This window comes from Pygoscelis adeliae, unplaced genomic scaffold (genome assembly GCF_000699105.1).
Source record: "Pygoscelis adeliae isolate BGI_AS28 unplaced genomic scaffold, ASM69910v1 Scaffold69, whole genome shotgun sequence".
Classification (NCBI taxonomy): domain Eukaryota; kingdom Metazoa; phylum Chordata; class Aves; order Sphenisciformes; family Spheniscidae; genus Pygoscelis; species Pygoscelis adeliae.
In genome coordinates, this window is record NW_008825619.1 from 4293790 (window position 1) to 4301326 (window position 7537).

Genomic DNA, 7537 nt, shown 5'->3' on the forward strand with positions numbered 1-7537 from the left:
TGGTCCCTTCCAACCCAAACTATTCTATGATTCTATGATCATAAATCCTTTATTAAAGAAATCTAAAAAGAGAAGAAAAAAATTTCTCCTATCAGGTTGTTCTGTTTACAATAATAATGAAAATTCTTTAAAGCTAGATGTTGCAAAGCCCTTATGATTTCAGTTTTTGTATATATTTTTCAGTTGCACTTTACTTCAGAGCTAAGCTCAAAGACTGAAAATGGCAGGTTAAATCATGCCCATTTAATTGGATGAAATATCCCTTAAATCTCTGTCAGAGGCTAACTTTTAGGTAGTAGCAAAGAACATGGGCTTCATCCTGATTAATGTACTAACCAAGAAAGTAGAAAGGCACTATGGCTTTGTGCAAATGAGACATTAATCAATGGTTTATCTAAAAGAAGCATTACAGATTTCAAGACATGCTCCAGAGAACAAGTTTGATAAAATTGATACACCAGCAATATCCTAGTTTAAGTTAAATTACTCATTTCAGAAGCTAGTGCTGGAGTCCGAGGGCCTCCAGCTTCTTCCATGGATTGCTGTGGCCCTAACACAGCCCAGTGCACACACCAAGAAGCCAGAAAGCATCAGGCGTACAGCAACTTAAATAAGTAGTAACAGTTCCTGTAGTGTGTAGTTGGTCACGAGGGACTGAGCCTTAGATCTACATGTCATCACTTGTGATGGCACAGCTGGGAAATGGAAGAGAAAATGTTGAGAGGAATTCAGCACTGCCCTGTTACAGCTGTGCACCATGTATCCTGGCCTAGGTCCTCATTTCGTCTAAACCAAATAGCCTATTGCTATCCATGTGTCTTTGTGCTCCTTTAGGAGATCCTTCCTCCCCATATATTTCCTACAAGCAATATTATTTCCCTGTGCTATCCTGCTCCTCTACTCCAAACGCTATCTTGCTTCCAAGTCCTCTCCACCGTGGTGGCCCAGATGCCCACCAAGCACAGTCTTACAAACACTGTATCTCACACAAGAAAGGTGCACCTGTGGTGGATGGGCCCCTCTCACAGCATATGGGATTTTTGTATTGCTCCCTGCTGGAGCAATACATGCAGCAAACATGGTGTTACTGGCATTGGTACGCTGCACTGAGTTTTTTGATTGTTTTTTGGCTTGCTATCTTAATGCAGTACCAAAAAGATAGACTTTTCAGAAAAATAGCTGCTGCATTTGCACAGATCAATATATATGTGTTCACCATCTTAGCCAGTAACTAGTGAATTCACAGTGAAGGCAACCAGGAGCTGGGACATGACTGTGAGAACAGTACCTTGAAGCAGTTACGAGCTCTTAGGCAGAAGGAGACAGGAATTGCTGACCTGTAGCTGCAGCATCTGGTCAACTTTGCATCCCTCCTTTAATCTTTCTTGCATTCTGAGCATAATTAATATGCTCAGTTTGAGCACATTATGAGCAAAATTTGAGCACAGTTAATGATTTCAACCCTTGCTATCCTCAGCATTATCTCATATAGTCAGGGTCAAAACAATCTCAGTGTTCCTACAGATACAGTGCTTTCCCCAGCCACAGCAGTTAACTGGTTAGGAAGACACTACCCATATGTAATGGCCAGGTTGGGGAGAGTCTGTATTTGGCACTTCAGCTGTGTTTTGTTTGAGAAATTATTCTGCAGCTTGAAAAATCAGTGCACGGCTCTTTGTGGGGATTTGCAAAGCCCCTGCGGTCCATTCCTGGCTTGCACGGCATTCAGAGCAATGTCTGCATGCGCCAGCTGTCATTATAGAACACATACGCTACAGATTAACCAGCCTTTCTTAATCCACAGAGATTCAGTAAAGGGCACAGAAAAAATGTGCAGATTGCTTAGGGAACTAGACAGCCAACTATATTAGCTAGGGAGAGTCGCTTCATTGTCTCAAAGTTATGTCCACAGAAGCATCTAACTCTCAGGAGAACCATCACCTGTGAAGTGTTCACTGGCTACTTTCATCGCTAGGATGGAGCAATACCTAAAATAAAGCTAAAATCATATGTGTTTCTATCGAGTACAACCAATGTTATAGTTTTTCTTTCCTAATGTATTCTAAAAGACAACTTTTTCCCCCTTTGAAGTAAGCTCGCTCTTCCAACAGTTGCTAGTGAGAACTGGACTGTGACTGTGCTGCACACAATTTGATGTGGAGTGCTGCGGGGCTGGTGTGTCAAATGCTAGCTGTTTCTCCTTTGATAAATGCAGTAGAAATGAGTGGCTGCAATAATTGCGTCATGGGAAAGGACCATTCCAAATAATTAAAAAGTGAGATGAACTGTAGTTCTCTACTTCTAAAGTTTGCCACCAGGTAACATGGAAAGGTATTTCCCTATTATGAAGCCTTATGATTTATAAAGTGTATTTATGTTTAGCTCATTACCAAAGTCACATTTTGCCTAGAGAGAGATTTTACTCACCTAACTCTCACATTAGAAGACCATTAGGCACCAAAATCTCTGAATGAATTCGAGGGGACAACGAGACTCTTGAAGTCCCCAAGCCTGGGAAAAGAGACACCTAAGCTCTGCCGCAATTCAGAGATGAGGTGGAGGACACAAAGTCTACCAAAGGCCCCAGAATGGCCCTGGTCAGCACTGAGTTCCAGAAAAAAACAAAGCACGAGGTGCCATCACTGGCCCCTTTCCTTTTTAACAGCAGCCTCATGGTTAGAGATTCTTGGGATCTGGTAGGGCTGGGATCCAGTTATAATGTTAGGTAAATGTCCTAATCCCCATAATACAGGTCGTCTAGGTGTTGAGTGGCACCTGGCCTCCTGATGTAAGCGCAGCTCACTTACCCCAGCGCAGCTCCTTCTTTGCTAACTACTGCTCTGGTTGGCTTTCTGGCAAGCCAGAAGGAGCACTGCCCTACAAAAATTTGTAGACTTCTTACAGATGTCTCAGCTGGCTATTCTGAGAGATGTTGAGATGCAGACTCTGTATCTTGATTTTTATAGGGAACTTAGGCCCCTGCTTATACTCTCATAATTACCATTCTGGGAGGGGTCCATCACATTTTTGGGCTTTGCTGTAGCCTGAACACAGTACTTGGCTTCACGTAAGTATGGTTACAAGAACAGAATGGACAAAGTCAGAGTTTGCCTCTGTAAAATTCCTCACTTTTGAAAACCCTGGTTTCCAGACTGCTGAACAGCTGATTCACAGTTTCTGATTCCTTAAGGTATTTCACTGGCACAGAATATTCATATGGTCAAATGGTTGGTTGAAAAAAACCCAACAAACAAAGCCAAAGAACAGAACACCTAACAGCCATTTGTCATTGACCAGAATATTTCATCTTCGTCTATGCAGTCACTGCTTGAGATCTATCATCATTCGGATTATTGTAGTAATTCATGATTTTTAATCTCTGTCCTACATTTAAGCACCTGTTTCATCATATTATTTATTTATTTATCCAATTAACTAAATCAAGTGGTACTATAATTAGAGGTAGAATAAAGGTGTAAACACAGTCTGGCTGAAGGTTTTCCACATCACCAATAATCAACCCTGAAGCTGAATTATGTTTTGGCCACACCTCAGCTTTTAAGGAAGGCTACCACAAAGCACTAGTCACAGGAGCACAAGGAATAAGTCATAATCTCTGCTGCACCTTTCCTTTCCAAGCCTGCGGGAATGACCGTACATGAAACCATTCCATTTCTCTCTGCCAAGTCGGGTTTGGGCAATAGAAATCCCTGCACTTTCAACAGCTACAGCAACTCCTGTTTAATAAATTTCGCCGTGCCAGACTGCCTCCTTCCTGATACACAGGCACTGGTCCAAGTGTATCAGTTTTCCCTCTGTGTAAGGATAACCAGGTAGGGCAGGTAACTAACTCCCCCATCTCCCTCCTCCTTTTCTCACTTCCCTGCTCTGCTCCAAATGCTTCTGCCTTTCTCCTCGTTCAGCCTCTAGTCCCAGCCCACTCTGCCTCCCCACTGCCACTTTTCTGTAATAACCCAAAAAACCCCAACCCCCAAACAAATCAACACATCTGCTCTTTCTGTTGAAGTGGGACTACTGTGCAGAATGCAAATTTGTCAGGAACAAAGTCATTAACTAAGCAATAGTCTAGTTCCCAGCATTATTTCCACTGAATAAACATTCAGCGCTGGTGAATTGTAAAAGACAAGCTGTTGAGGGACCAGGACCAGAAGTCAGCTTGCTCATCTGATGGCCTGGTACATACAGACCACAGGAAGAGATTCCTTCTCATTTGCTCTTCTGGCTCCATGTTATACTGCTGGCTTCTTGGTGTTCAAGCTTCAACAATATAGGTGGAGAGGGGGAATTACTCCCTTGCCAAGATGATACCTTTTTCTCAGGAGAATGCCCCATTCATGAGGATATGAAGTATTTTGCCTCTCTTACTCAAGTTGTTTCATTCTCGATGAAAATATCCATTAGACCAGGGAATAAAACAGCCTTTTTGGCAGCAGTTACATTTGCTCACTGGATGGAGAGGCAAGAACTGAACCCAAGGCTCCTGCCTCCCAAGGGGATGCTGAAACCATTGAGATGTTTGTGTTCGAGAGGTAAGTAAGTCTGTGTGTGCAGGGAAACAAGGGAACAGTGAGAAGTGGCCGGTGTAAGTGCCAAACCCAGATGTTGTGAGATCCAGCTGGACATTCAGCCCAGAATAAGACCTGTGGAGAGACAAAGTTGAATGCACATCCATCCTCCGTGTTTCTAACAGGCAGCACCCCACCAAGACAACCAGCACCTGCAATTTCTATTGTAGGTGCCCAGAGTTACACCAGACATCTTATAGGAAGCGTCAGCCCTTCACATCAGCCTGTTAACACTAACCATCCTTTCCAGTGTAAAAACCTGCAACAGCTGTGATAGACATGGAGGGAGTGAGGGGCAAGACTAAAATGTTTTGCTATGGCAAAGGGGCATGCTGGAGCACATGCAGATGCCTGATGGCCAGCTCCTCACAGAAAAGTATGGGACCTGCTCTTCTGTGCAGTGCCACAAAAAGGTGAGCCCTCTCTTCCCACCCTCTTACGGAAGTTTATTCTTTCTTAAATGGAGAATTGCAACTCGCTATTGACACAAGGTAAGGGACAAGAAACAAGTGGTTGACCCTTTCCACCCCTGCCCCTGCCAGGGTGATGCCTTCATCCTGTATGCTCCCTCAGCAATATATTTATTTATTCATTCACTTGGTTCCTGGCACAAAGACCCTCCAGCAAAGCCTGACCTGCACCACTTTCTTCCCCTGAACCATTGGCACACGAAGCCCCAGGCACAGAAACACCAGGAGCTCTTCTCTACCTAGAGCAACATGCAACAGAAGTTAGAGCAGCAGCATGGACACCTCCTTCCCAGCACAGCCGGAGGCCACCGCCGCCACCACTTCCTCCCATCTCCATTGTCCTGGCACTGTAGGGCTCTGGGAACAGAAATGCCCAGAGGAAAAGGTGGAGAAGTGCGATACTTGGCCAAGGATCCTCCCTGTTGGGACTGACCTTTTAGCCAGTCCTCAGAAGGCCTGGCTGGCCGTTTCCCTCCCACTGCTCCTTCCTGCGAAGTTCACAGCTTGTCAGGGGAGGGAGTATTCAGTGAGTAACTAACTGCATCGCACTACACAGCCATACCAGGAATCGCAGCTAGCTTATTTTCTTACAGAAGCACGCAGTCGGCCTTTCCCAGATCAATGGAAAACCAAATCCATCGTTACATCTATCACAGCTCCATCTGCGCCGAGCACGACAGGCTGGCAATTTATCACAGCAGCCAGCCACCGTCTATCCTCATATCTTTCCTGCAGCGCCAAAAGGGCTCCACAATTATCTTCATATTTAGATTTTCTATGAGCTTCAAAGAGAAGATCTTATCTCTTATAAGGGTTTTCAAGTACCAGAGGACACTTGAGAGAGGCCAAGGTCCTTGTGTGTATGAGGGGAACTAGCAGTGGCGCACGGGCATGCTGTCCTGCCTCTGAAACAGCAGACGACATTTCAGGCACCCCTGCAACACGCTGGGGCAAACGCTCCCCTCACCCGCTGCTGCACCGATTACTCGGCGTATTTTGTGATCCACGGGCTCTAGATTCAGCCACAACACTTATTAATCAGCGGCAGGGTAATGAGCAGGGATTTAATTTAATGGCTCCGGCGGGGTCAGGACTAGGTGGCATTCAAATCCTCGGCATGGCAGCCGCAAGCTGGTGCCACAAGCTATGTACAGGCTGACAAAGGCCCTTGGGGTGTCCTTACTGTCCCCTGACTTCTGATTCTTGCAGGAATCAAAGCTGTTTAATTGTTTGCTCTAAATGTGTAGGTTTTCTCATGAATTTTCTTAGATAGGCAAATTAAAAGCTAATACTTTTTTTTTTTTTTTAGCTTGATATACTGTGGAGGGAAAGGAAGAGGAAAGAGAAACTTTTTTCTTTGTTTGGACTATTTGGCAGGGCTAAAGCATGACTGTCTGCTTTGGCTTCTTAAACCACATATCACATCTGTAAAAACACAGTGGCAAAAGGAGGAAAAAAATAATCTGCAATGCTTTCCTCGTGTTTCTGTGAGGCTTTCAAGTAACCAATACATTTTCATCAATTCCGCATTTAGGTCACAGGAAGAGTTGGAAGAAGGAATTCCTTTGCCATTTCAAAGTTGCTGTCAGGAAGAAACTATAGCCAAGCTGATGGAGCTAGAAGAAATGCAGTTTTGTTCTTCTGTCCTGATATTTTTCTTCTCCACTTTCTTTACCATCATTCCTATTTGCATAAGCATTTCTCCCAGCATAGCAAAGTCTGTCTAGGGAATGCACAGAGGCCCTTAGAGCATGGAAATCTCTTATTTTGCAATGGCAATTCTAAAACACAGGTAAACACTATTAGAGATTTGAGTAAAAGGCCTTCCCTGTAAAGCATTTGGTCAGACCTAGAAAACAGCATAGGCTCCTTGGTGGGCAGCATTACCATATGTAACCTTTAGGCTTCTGTGCAATTTACAACCCCGTTAGGTGCTTAAATACCCTTTTAAAAGTATAATGAGAATTAAGTGCTAAGGGTTTCACTGTAGCCAGCACACAGAGCCGGCAAAAGCTACTGAAAAATACCAGAGAAGACCTTAAAATCTCACCTCTTCCCTGTATTGGAGATCACAGGAGTCTCCTGTCCCTCTGGATCATATGCCTGAGCAAAGTCTCAGAGCTCACTTTTTTCGTGTGAAAAATGTCTGAGAACTTGTGGAAATGCTTCTGGTGCTGTGGCCCACATCTTACGTGTGCTTAGAGCATTGAGCAGGAAGCAGAAAATGAGGGCTCAGGGCTTTCCACCCACCCCCACCCCCTCCCTTCTTTTCAGGAGGCTGACACTCCCCCATCCCACCGCTCCCCCAAGCAAAATTAACGTGGGAAAGGCAGAAGGGAGAAGAGAGGTATTAGTGCAGTTAGTAGGAGAAGGAAGCTCTGCATTCCCATCCCTTCTCCCAACTCTGCTTAGGTATTTTACTTACCTTTCTTAAATGTACCAGGCTTGGGAACAAGGACAGAACAGAAGTCTCCCACCTCT